The sequence below is a fragment of the Mustela nivalis genome (assembly GCF_964662115.1).
Source record: "Mustela nivalis genome assembly, chromosome: 18".
Taxonomy (NCBI): Eukaryota; Metazoa; Chordata; class Mammalia; order Carnivora; family Mustelidae; genus Mustela; species Mustela nivalis.
Window position 1 is genome coordinate 16914145 of NC_139037.1, and position 12257 is coordinate 16926401.

General features: G+C 45.1%; 1 protein-coding gene across 4 annotated transcripts in view; it reads right to left on the reverse strand.

Moving 5' to 3' along the window:
- CDH3 (cadherin 3) overlaps window positions 1-12257 on the reverse strand; it is a 107857-nt gene that overhangs the window by 81428 nt on the left and 14172 nt on the right. For all 4 annotated transcript variants that reach the window (XM_082711692.1, XM_082711690.1, XM_082711689.1 and 1 more), the window contains one exon: window positions 11218-11270. The gene's annotated coding sequence lies outside the window, so the exon portion shown is untranslated. The remainder of the gene's footprint in view (window positions 1-11217; window positions 11271-12257) is intronic.

The following is a 12257-nucleotide window of genomic DNA, read 5'->3' on the forward strand; positions in this document are numbered from 1 at the left end:
ACATGCAGAAGAATGAAACTGGACCATTTCCTTACACCACACACAAAAATAGACTCAAAATGGATGAAAGACCTCAATGTGAGACAGGAATCCATCAAAATCCTTGAAGAGAACACAGGCAGCAACCTCTTCGACCTCAGCAGCAGCAACTTCTTCCTAGAAACACTGCCAAAGGCAAGGGAAGCAAGGGCAAAAATGAACTATTGGGATTTCATCAAGACCAAAAGCTTTTGCACAGCAAAGGAAACAGTCAACAAAACCAAAAGACAACCGACAGAATGCGAAAAGATATTTACAAACAACATATCAGATAAAGGGCTAGTATCCAAATCTATAAAGAATTTATCAGGGACGCCTGGGTGGCTCAGTTGGTTAAGCAGCTGCCTTCGGCTCAGGTCATGATCCCAGCGTCCTGGGATCCAGTCCCACATCGGGCTCCTTGCTCCGCAGGGAGCCTGCTTCTCCCTCTGACTCTTCCTTCCACTCTGTCTGCCTGTGCTTGCTCTCACTCACTCTCTCTCTGACAAATAAATAAAATTAAAAAAAAAAAAAAAAAACTTTAAAAAAAAAAAAAAAAAAAAGAATTTATCAAACTCAACACCCAAAGAACAAATAATCTAATCAAGAAATGGACAGAAGAGGGGTGCCTGGGTGGCTCAGTGGGTTAAGCCTGAGCCTTTAAAGAAACAGCACAAGGCACCTGGGTGGCTCAGTTGGTTAAGCCGCTGCCTTCAACTCAGGTCATGATCCCGGGGTCCTGAGATCGAGCCCCACATCGGGGTCTCTGCTCAGTGGGGAGCCTGTTTCCACCTCTCTCTCTCTGCCTGTCTCTCTGCCTACTGTGATCTCTCTCTGTCTGTCAAATAAATACATAAAATCTTTAAAAAAAGAGAAAGAAATGGACAGAAGACACGAACAGACATTTCTGCAAAGAAGACCTCCAGATGTCTAACAGACACATGAAAAAGTGCTCAACATCACTCGGCATCAGGGAAATACAAATCAAAACCACAGTGAGATACCACCTCACACCAGTCAGAATGGCTAAAATTAGCAAGTCAGGAAACAGCAGGTGTTGGCGAGGATGCAAAGAAAGGGGAACCCTCCTACACTGCTGGTGGGAAGGCAAGCTGGTGCAGCCACTCTGGAAAACAACACGGAGGTTCCTCAAAAAGTTGAAAATAGAGCTACCCTACAACCCAGCAATTGCACTATCGGGTATTTATCCCAAAGATATAAATGCAGTGATCCGAAAGGGCACATGCACCCAAATGTTTATAGCAGCAATGTCCACAATAGCTAAACTAAGGAAAGAGCCTAGATGTCCATCAGCAGATGAATGGATAAAAAAAATGTGGTATATATACACAGGAATATTATGCAGACATCAAAAAGTGAAATCTTGACATTTGCAACAACGTGGATGGAACTAGAGGGTATCATGCTTAGTGAAATAAATCAGAGAAAGACAATTATCATATGATCTCAATGATATGGAGAATTTGAGGAACAAAACAGAGGATCATAGGGAGGGAAAAATGAAATAAGATGAAATGAGAGAGGGAGAAAAACCATAAGAGATTCTTAATCTCAGGAAACAAACTGAGGGTTGCTAGAGTGAGAGGGGGTGGGAGAAATGGGGTGGCTGGGAGGGTATGTGCTATGCTGAGCCTATGAATTGTGTTAAGACTGATGAATCACAGACCTGTGCCGCTGAAACAAATAATACATTACATGTTTTAAAAAAAAAAAAAAAAAAAAGGAGGGGCGCCTGGGTGGCTCAGTGGGTTAAATCCTCTGCCTTCAGCTCAGGTCATGATCTCAGGGTCCTGGGATCGAGCCCTGCATTGGGCTCTCTGCTTTGCAGGGAGCCCGCTTCCTCCTCTCTCTCCGCCTGTCTCTCTGCCTACTTGTGATCTATCAAATAAATAAATAGAATCTTTAAAAAAAAAAAAAAAGGATCTATTTTCCCAAAGTACTACTCTCCAACTGACTGTTCATTCAGTGGGGAAGTACCTTCATCATTCATCATTCTTCCTTTCTTTTCTTTTTTTTTTTAAGATTTTATTTATTTATTTGACAGAGAGAGACACAGTGAGAGAGGGAACACCAGCAGGGGGTGTGGGAGAAGGAGAAGCAGGCTTGCCACAGGGCAGGGAGCCCGATGCGGGGCTCAATCCCAGAACCCTAGGATCAGGACCCGAGCTGAAGGCAGATGCTTAATGACTGAGCCACCCAGGTGCCCCTCCTTTTTTTTTTTTTTTTTTTTTTTTTAAGTAGGCTCCCCATCCAGCATGAAGCCTAACTTGGGGCTTGAACTCATGACCCTGAGATCAAGACCTGAGCTGAGATCAAGAGTCAGATATTTAACCGAGTACCCCCAGGTGCCCCTCCATCATCCAGGTTTCTGAATGTCCAAATTTATCCCCAGTATGTTCACAAGGTAGCGCTCCTTTCTATTTTCTACATCTTGTTAATTAACTAAATGCCTGTCATTTACTAGCTGTGAGATTCTGAGCAAATTATTTACCTCTCTGCCTCAGTCTCCCCATTTATAGGATGGGGACAATAGGGGCACCTGGTTGGCTCAGTTGATAGAATATGCAACTCTTAATCTCAGAGTTATGGGTTCAAACCCCACGTTGAGCATGAGGCCTACTTAAAATAGAATAAAATAAAAATACATTAAATAGAATGAGGCAATAGAAGAACCTACCCCATTAAGGTTGCTGTGATAACGGAATTAAAAATGCCCAGCACACAGCAAGCATTAAATAGTTGTTTGCTAAGAGTGTTCTTTCCTCTGGAGCACTGGGGTCATTCCAGCCACCTCCCGCCCTGTCTCCTCTCTAACGGGCTGTATTGGGTAGCTATTACTGTACAATAAACCATCCCCAAACTCAGTGGCTGGAAACAATTGCTCGTGGATCTGTGGGCCAGACGGGTAATTCTGCTGACTGGAGCAACTTCACCTAATCTCTACCAGGCCCACTCATGTATCTACAGGCAGCCAGCAGGCCGCTGGTGGCTGGTGGGTCCAGGATGGCCTCGTCTACACATGTGGCTTCTGGGTGGGCAGCAGGGCTGACTGGGTCATGATGCTCCAACAGTCTAGCCTGGGACTGTTTTCACGGAAGAGGCAGTGTGCAGAGAGAAAGCTGGAGTAGGCAAGTTTTCCCGGGGCTGAGGTGTGGTCCACCATCCCTAGCCCCTGGACTCTGAGTCTGGTCTGGATTCAAAGGCTGCAGAAATAGACTCTCACTTTAAGACGGAGGAGCTGCAAAGTCATCTCATGAAGGAAGAAGTCACGGGGAGGGATCAGGACGGCCAGTTTCGATATCAAAATATCGCTACAGCACTGGTGTCTCCTGTGGGGAGTTCGGAATATACAAGCCCCTTCAGGTGACAGGAGTGTCACCTCCCAGTTTCCCAGTTTTGAGGCCAGATCAAACTGGATTTAAATGCCAGCTCCATCAACTACCTGTGAGGTCTGTGGGTGACCTACTCTACATCTCGGAGCTTCGGTTGTTGTGGGGATTAAACAAGGCTATACAGTGAAAGGGCTGAGCACACGCAAGGTGCCCAGGGCACAAAGAGCACATATTCAACAAAGAGGTCACATTCTTAGAGCACAGGCCCATCCTGCGTTGTGCTGAATCCTACCCACCTCTGCTTCCCAAGGCTGAGGAGATGGAAAGCAGGCTAAGCAGGATTTCAGATGGAGAACCATGAAATGGCAATTACAGAGTAAGAGCTTAATGATAGTTCTTTGGGGAGAAAAAGTGAGGAATGCAATCTGGTGGGGGAGAGGGAAGGGGCCTGGGCGGAGGGGCAAGAGGAGGGGAGAGAGAGAGAGAGGCAGGTCAAAAAAGGAAAAGCTGAGCCATTGGAAAGGCATCTCCCCGCACCCTCTAAAAATATATATATTCATGATATTTTTCTTTCATGTTTTGTTGCTCTACTTACAAAATTAGTGTGTGCTCCCTTTAAGGAGTTTAAAAAATACGTCCACTGAGGGCATTATGCTAAGTCAAATAAATCGTAGAATGACAAATACCATATGCTCTCACTTATATACGGAGCCTAAAAACAAAAGCAAAACTCAACTCATAGATACAGGGAACACATAGGCGGTTGTCAGATGTGGGGTAGGCAAAACGGGTGAGGAGGTCACAACACACACGCTTTCAGTTGTAAGGCCTGTGCTGCACAGTACGATAACTATAGCTAATACTGTACTGTGTATTTGAAAGTTGCTAAGGGAATACATCCTAAAAGTTCTCCTCCCGAGATAAAAAAAATGTGTAGCTACATGTAGTGAGGAATATCACCTGGGCTTGTTTTGGTGATCACAGCTCAGAATGTACAAATGCTGAATCATTCTGTTGTACGCCTGAAACTAATATAATGCTCTACGTCAATTACATCTCAGTAAAATATACATCGACTACTTCACCCACCGTCCCACCTAATGGCTGGTATTTATGTGAGCCTCAGGGGCCTGAGCCCACACGGTCCCAAAGGCTTTAGACTCCAGTGACTCAGGTGACTCCTCTTCCAGTAGGCTCTGCTCTCCCCACCGCACAGGGGAGGGCGGGAACAGGAACACAGAGACTGTAAGTAACCCACGTAGGGTGTCATGTCTCGTAAAGAGCAGAGTGTGGATTCCATCCATGCTCCCTAGGGCTGGAGGCCTCACATGTCACCGCTGGGTCCCAGGACCTCCTGGACGCCCTGACACTTGGTATACTGCCCTCCACTTTCTTTCACTTTCAGGTTACCACTATTTTATTACCTTTCAAAGGCTGTTTGAAAGAGCTTGTCTTTCTCGTATCTTCTTTTGTAGTACTATTCCCAGAGGTGTTTATGTGCATATGTTCCCTTCCATGTCTACTTTATTAATTTACAATTTTGATATAACTTCAAGCCTATTCAAAAGTTGTAAGAATAGTACAGTAAACTCCCAGAAACTCTCCTGCCTATATTAACCAGTCGTTTGCCATTTGCATTATCATTTTCTCTATTAGTGTAAATATTTATATAGGCATGTGCATTTTTCTGAACAATCTGAGATTAAATTGGAGACATCATGCCCTTTAACCCCTAAATACTGCAGTGTGAATTTCCTAAGAGATTTCCATCCCTAACCACAGACCAATTAGCAAACTCAGGGCATTTAATATTGCAACAGTACTATTATTAACAGTACTAATCTACAGTCCATATTTAAACCAATCAATCAGCTCTCTATTTATATAACCTTTTCCCATGCCAGTATCTAACTGGATGTTGCTTGGCATGTAGTTGTCATATCGTTTCAACCTCCTTTAAAGGGGAACAGTGTCTTAGTCTTTTTCTTTCTTGACTTTAACTTTTTTTTTAAAGATTTTATTTATTTATTTGACAGACAGAGATGACAAGTAGGCAGAGAGGCAGGCAGAGAGAGAAGAAGGGAAGCAGGCTCCCCGCTGAGCACAGAGAGCCTGACGTGGGGCTCGATCCCAGGACCCTGGGACCATGACCCGGGACGAAGTCAGAGGCTTTAACCCACTGAGCCACTCAGGTGCCCCTGAGCAATACTATTTTTAACCTGGCTTTTTTACATTCTAGATCACTGAAAGTTTTGCCCCAGCATCATACTTAATGATTTCAGAGTATTTCATTCAAAAAGTGCACCCTGATTTGTCTGGTCAGGGCCCTGTGTTTGGGCATGTAGCCAGTTTTCCATTTTTCCATATAATCAATCATACTGTTTATGAACATCCTCCCAAACAAGCAGCAGCACAGGTCTCAAAGCTACCCTGCTGGGATATCAATCTTGAATCTAATGCTCTCTGACTTCAGGCACACTGCTTCATGGTTTGGAGCCTCAGTCTCCCCATCTATAAAATAGGGGGGAAGATAATCATGATAATGGCACCCATGTCATCTGTTGTAAGGATCTAAGTGTGTTAATAGAAATACAGTGATTAAAACAATGCTTGGCACAAGGGAAATGCTCAGCAAGTGTTAACCACTATTATGAGTCACTGGGAATGTTTTCGAGAAGTTAAAAAAAAAAAGCACAGGGCGCCTGGGTGGCTCAGTGGGTTAAGCCGCTGCCTTCGGCTCGGGTCATGATCTCAGGGTCCTGGGATCGAGGCCCGCATCCGGCTCTCTGCTCAGCAGGGAGCCTGCTTCCCTCTCTCTCTCTCTCTGACTGCCTCTCCATCTACTTGTGATTTCTCTCTGTCAAATAAATAAATAAAATCTTTAAAAAAAAAAAAAAAAAAGCACATTCAGTTGACCCCAAAAGGCATTCAGGTTTTTTCCTTTCTGTATGGTATTTGTCGGTAAAGTCACTGAGTGGGATTCATGTCACGATATGACAGAGTGAGGAAGGCCCAGACTGCAGGGCACAGAGGTCTGAACCCCAGCCTCGACTTGTTAGTGAAGAAGCTGCTGTGTGATCTTTGAAAAGTACTTTGATGTCTCTGAGCTCCTGTTTGCCCATATGAAGAGCTGGGACATCGCAGCATACAGTAGAGTGTAAGGTTAATTAGACTGGCTTTGGGGTCATGTAGAACTGATTTGCAGAAATTATCTGCCACTCACTCTCCTAAAACCCTCGGGTAAGTTATTTAACTTACTTAAGCCTACTCGCAAGGCTGCTGTGAGGACAGGAAGGTGCCAAGGGCCAAGCATGTGCAGGTTCACCACGGCGGCTGTTATTAATGTTACCAATTCTAGCCCCGAATTAAAGTATGAAGAAGTTGCAAATTTTCAAGTGTTACTGAAGTCAAGAGCATGAGCTCTTAAATAGACACAGAGTGGCAAGTCAGAGTGAAATAGCAAACCACGGAAGTTTAACCATTTGTGGGGAAGGGTTTAAATAAGGAGGGCGCCTGGGTGGCTCAGTCTTTAAGCATCGGCCTTTGCCTCCGGTCATGGTCCCTGGGTGCTGGGATCACTCCCCACATTGCTTCCCCCTCTCCTACTTCCCCTGCTTGTGTTCCCTCTCTTGTTGTCTCTCTCTTTGTCAAATAAATAAAATCTTAAAAAAAAAAAAAAAAGAAGGAAAATAACATCAAATTGGACCCCTCCCATTTCCCAAACTTTGCTGATTACAGGACTTACCCAGAGAGTTTTAAAAAAATATAGGTTCTAAATAAATAAAATCTTTAAAAAAAAGGGCGGGGGGCGCCTGGGTGGCTCAGTGGGTTAAGCCACTGCCTTCGGCTCAGGTCATGATCTTAGGGTCCTGGGATCGAGTCCCACATCGGGCTCTCTGCTCAGCAGGGAGCCTGCTTCCCTCTCTCTCTCTCTGCCTGCCTCTCTGTCTACTTGTGATCTCTCTCTGTCAAATAAATAAATAAAATCTTTAATAAAAAAATATAGGTTCTGATCATTGGGTCTGAAGTGGGGTGCTGGAATCTGTATTTTTAACAGATGCTGCAGATAATTTCTACAAATCAGGCCATTTTTGGAAATAGTAGGTTCTGAGGGGCTGGAGTGGCGTGGACTTGTTCCCTGGAACAGCCAGGAGCAGCGGGGAGGGTCAGGGAACTCCACGAGGAAATCATTCACCAGGCACCTACTAGTGTCCTGTAGCAAGCTCAGCATGTTCCTATAATATTGTTACAACAGTCCTAAGAGACAGAGATTATTCCATGTTATTATTATTATTATTACTTAAAGACTTTATTTATTTATTTGACAGAGATGACAAGTAGGCAGAGAGGCAGGCAGAGAGAGAGGAAGGGAAGCAGTCTCCCTGCTAAGCAGAGAGCCCGATGTGGGGCTCGATCCCAGGACCCTGGGACTATGACCCGAGCCGAAGGCAGAGGCTTTAACCCACTGAGCCACCCAGGCGCCCCAGTTATTATTTTTTAAGTAGACTCCCCACTCAGGATGGAGCCCAATGTGGAGCTTGAACTCAGGACCCTGAGATCGTGACCTGAGCTGAAATCAGCAATCAGTCATTTAACTGACTAAGCCACTCAGGTGCCGCGACACAGAGATTATCATCCAGTTTTACTGATAGGCAACCTGAGGATCAGAGAGTTAAATGATTTGCCCGAGGTCATAGATGGCAAGATATCCAGGTGTCTCTGATTTCCAGTCTTAAGAACTACCCTAAACCGACTGGTCAGAACACTCAGCTCCGTCCATTAGGCTAGATGACCCGAGATGCAGGTGAGTATCACTGGGCTCATCGCTTTACAGTTTTCAGAGCCCTCTTTAAAAAACAGCTTTATTAAGGTATCACTTACATAAAAAATTTGTCTATGTGAAGCACGCCATTCGCTGGTTCTTAATATATTCACCGAGTTGGGTGAACATTACCACGATTCATTTTAGAACGTTTCCATCACCTCACACAGAGGCTCGTGTCCATTCACAGTTACTCATATCCCCTCCCCAGCCCCTGGCAACCGCTACTCTATTTTCTATCTCCACGGATTTGCCCACTCTGGACGTTTCATATAAACACAGTCACACCACATGTGGCCTCTTTGTGCGTGGCTTTTTTCACTCAACATCATGTTTTCAGGTTTGTCTCTGTTGAGGCAGGTTATCTGTTGCCAAACTCCATTACTTTTTATGGCTGAGTAATTCTCCAGTGCATGGATGGACCACATTTTGTCTTCAGCTGATGGCATTTGGGCCATTTCTACTCTTTGGCTATTCTGAATAATGTTGCTATGAATGTTTGTCTACAGGTTTTTCATTTCTCTCAAATACATACCTAGGAGTGGAATTACTGGGTCATACGGTGACTTCACATTTAATCATTTGAGGAACTCAGAATTTTTTCCAAAGTGGCTGTGCCGTTTTACCTTTCTGTCAGCAGTTTCTGAGGGTTCCTTCCAGAACACTTTTATAAGTACAAACTTGGTTAATCCCCACAACAACCCCAGAGACAGGCATCCTTACCTGCACCTTCCCGATGAAGACACTGAGGGGCAGAGAGGGGACGTGACTTCTCAGAAGACACCAGCTATGAGGGTAGGACTCCAATCCTGGCACTGGACTTTTTCCTCCAAGAAACCTGATTTGGGGCCAATTCAGTGGATTCTAGGGCTTTAAGAGGTGGTGTGTGATGGGCAGAGAGAAGGACTCTCTCTGGTACAAAGCCTTGGAATGGAGATGGAAGCTTCCAGGTTTCGGGATGGAGCCATCAAAGCCACTGCTGTTTGCGTTTTAATAGGCGACAGCTGGAGCCAGGTTCTGACTAATTAATGATGATCAAAGTGCTCTGAAAAGACGGAGTGCTCTGCAAACGCCAACCATGAATTATTCACAGCTGGTCTTCTTAGCTAGAGGGGAGGCGGCTGTCCAGGAGAAGAACCAGAAGCCCTCACTTCCTCCTCATCTTGCAAGAGCCTGATCCCTCTCGCAGGACTCAGTTTTTCAGTCCAGAAAATGGGGCTGCGAGCTCTCATGCCTTTATGCTCCTTGGTCAGGACCTGGCAGAGAGGGGCTGACAACCTGAGTCCTGTTCGCATTGAGGCAGTACCTACCAGAGCTGCCTCCACCAAACAATAAATAATTAATAATAACGACACCAACCTAGAGTTCAGGAGTTGACAAACATTTTCTATAAAAGATCAGATCGTAAATATTTTAGGCTTTGTAGGCCTGTCACGTTACTCAATTCTACCACCATAGCTCAAAAGCACCACAGACGACACGTGAAGGAATGACATAGCTGTTCAGTGAAACTTTATTAGTGGCCACTGAAATTTGATGTCTAATTTTCACATGTTGCAAAATATCATTCTCCTTTTGATTTTCCCAACCATTTAAAAACATTAAAAAAAAACAAACAAACCCAACACCATTCTTAATTCCTGGAGGAATTAAGACATAAGACAGGGGTTAATTTGAGGCAGCAGGGGTTGCCTCAAAATGTGATACATAATTACTTTTTGACCCAGCAATTCCACTCCTCTATCCAAAAGAAATGAAGACAAAATGTGCCTCAAAGTTTAGAGCTGGGCTACTCACAATAGCCAAAAAGTAGAAAAAAACACACATGCCCATCAAGTAATGAACAGAGAAACAAAATATGGTAAAGCCATACAATGGAATACTGTTCAGCTGTAAAAAGGAATGAGTTTTATATATGCTACAATACGGATGAGCCTTGAAAATATGCTGAGTGAAGGACAAAGGGCATATTGTAGGATTACACGGAGAGGAAATGTCTGTAGCGACAGAAGGCATAGGAGTTGTCGCTGGGGTGGAGGGGGTGAGGGGCTGGGCGGTGATGGCTGAAGCACATGGGGTTTCCTTTGGGGTGGTAAAAAGTTCCAAAACGGATTGTGGTGATGGTAGCACAGCTCTGTGAATATACTAAAATCCACGGACATATACACTCCAAACGGGTCAACTGAGTGGTAAGTGAATTAGGTCTCCATGAGGCCTTGAGAGAGGCTTGACAGAGGTGCATTGTCATTTGCTGACCCCAGAGGCGGCCTGTCCTTGTTTAGACTTTCACAAAGCACCTTTCCTCCTGATGTCACAAACAGCCAGGCATGAATCCCTGCCGCCTCTGAGAAAGCCAAGGCCCGAGAAGGGACTGACTTGTTCTAGGATGTAGATAACCAACCCAGAGGTATGCACAGAGCCCGGGTCTCTTCCCATTTACTACATTCAGAGCCGAGGTCGTCACTCCTCCAAGCCCCGGCGGCGAGGCGGTGCCGGAGCAGACCCCTCCCCAGACCTGCCGCTCCCTGTTCTCGCTCCTCTGCCACGCCCCTCTCCCTTCTTTCCTTCCCAGCACTGCTGAGCAAGGCTCCCCTCCTCCTGCCTGACTCAGGGTGCTGGGAATGGATGGAAAAGAGGGAGGCTTCTGCAGAAATTCCGCCCGTAGGACATATCTGGAAAAGGACCTGGGAAGGGTAAGGAACGGGTCCAACGTTGTATGGCTGATACCTGACCTTTGATTTCCTTGACATGAACGAATAGAGAGCGTTCGGGGCTGGGGTAGGACCATCCTATTCCCCACAATACTCCTTACCCCAACATCTCCTGATTTTATTTTTCAAAGGCCTCAGTCACTACAAGGAGGCTAGGGTAGGGAGAATCCTTTCTAAAAAAATTAATTGTAGATGAATCAGGAAATAAGGATCACCCTGGTCTCACTCCCCAGGAGTGAAGATACAGATGACTTTGGGGAATATTTTGTGGTGAGCTCGCTGCCTGGGTTCAAATCCTGGGCTCGTCACTTACCATCTGTGTGATCCTGGGCAGTTCATTTTGTCTCTTGACCTCAGTTTCTTCACCTGTAAAATGGGAATAACAACAGCCAAATTGTTCTGTGAGAATTAGGTGAAGTTGTAAAGCACTAAAAACAGCCCACAGCCCATAGCAATACATTAAAACATTTTCCCAGTGTTTTCTACTCACCTATATATTTTCCTTATAAAAAGGGGGTTATTCTGTATCCACTCTGGAGCTCTCCCCTCCATCTTAAGTGACTTATTAAAATTTTTCCATGGTATTAGAAGTCCTATAGAATATCTTTTTTTTTTTTTTTAAGATTTTACTTATTTATTTGACAGACAGAGATCACAAGTAGGCAGAGAGGCAGGCAGAGGGAGAGGAGGAAGCAGGCTCCCTGCTGAGCAGAGAGCCTGATGCGGGGCTCGATCCCAGGACCCCGAGATCATGACCTGAGCTGAAGGCAGAGGCTTAATCCACTGAGCCACCCAGGCGCCCCAAAATATCTTTCTTAAGATAGCACATGTAGAAGTCCATCCCCTAAAGTGGGAAGTTGGGGAGTGATTGTTTTCCCCCTGAACCACCAAACACGTTTCTCCTGGCCTTTCGTCAATTACTGTTTCCAGACAAACTCCTAGGAAATTTGCTGAGTGAAAAGCAGGTGTTGAAGGCTTCTGCCACATAATGGTCAAACAGCCATTTGGAAAGGTTTAGAACTAGTTTCCCTTGCACCAGCTGGAAAAAGAAGGCCCGGTTCTCTCCAGCATCTTGCCTCTTATCGTTTAGAAACATTTTCAATTTGACCCAGAAGTGCCGTTTGCTGTCTTCCTCCGATTCAAAGTCCAAGCTCTTCCCAGCGGTGCTCAGCTTCAGCATCTATCTGCTCAAGCCCATAATCCCCGTGGGTGGTCCTGGGCTGGTAATCAACCTCCCGGAACCAGGAGTCTCAGTTATAGTCCCTGAGTATTGGCCTTCTACAACAAGATAATATACATAAAAACCCAACCTAAGGCCCAATTCTCAGTATTTGAAACATGGAGATTTTCAGA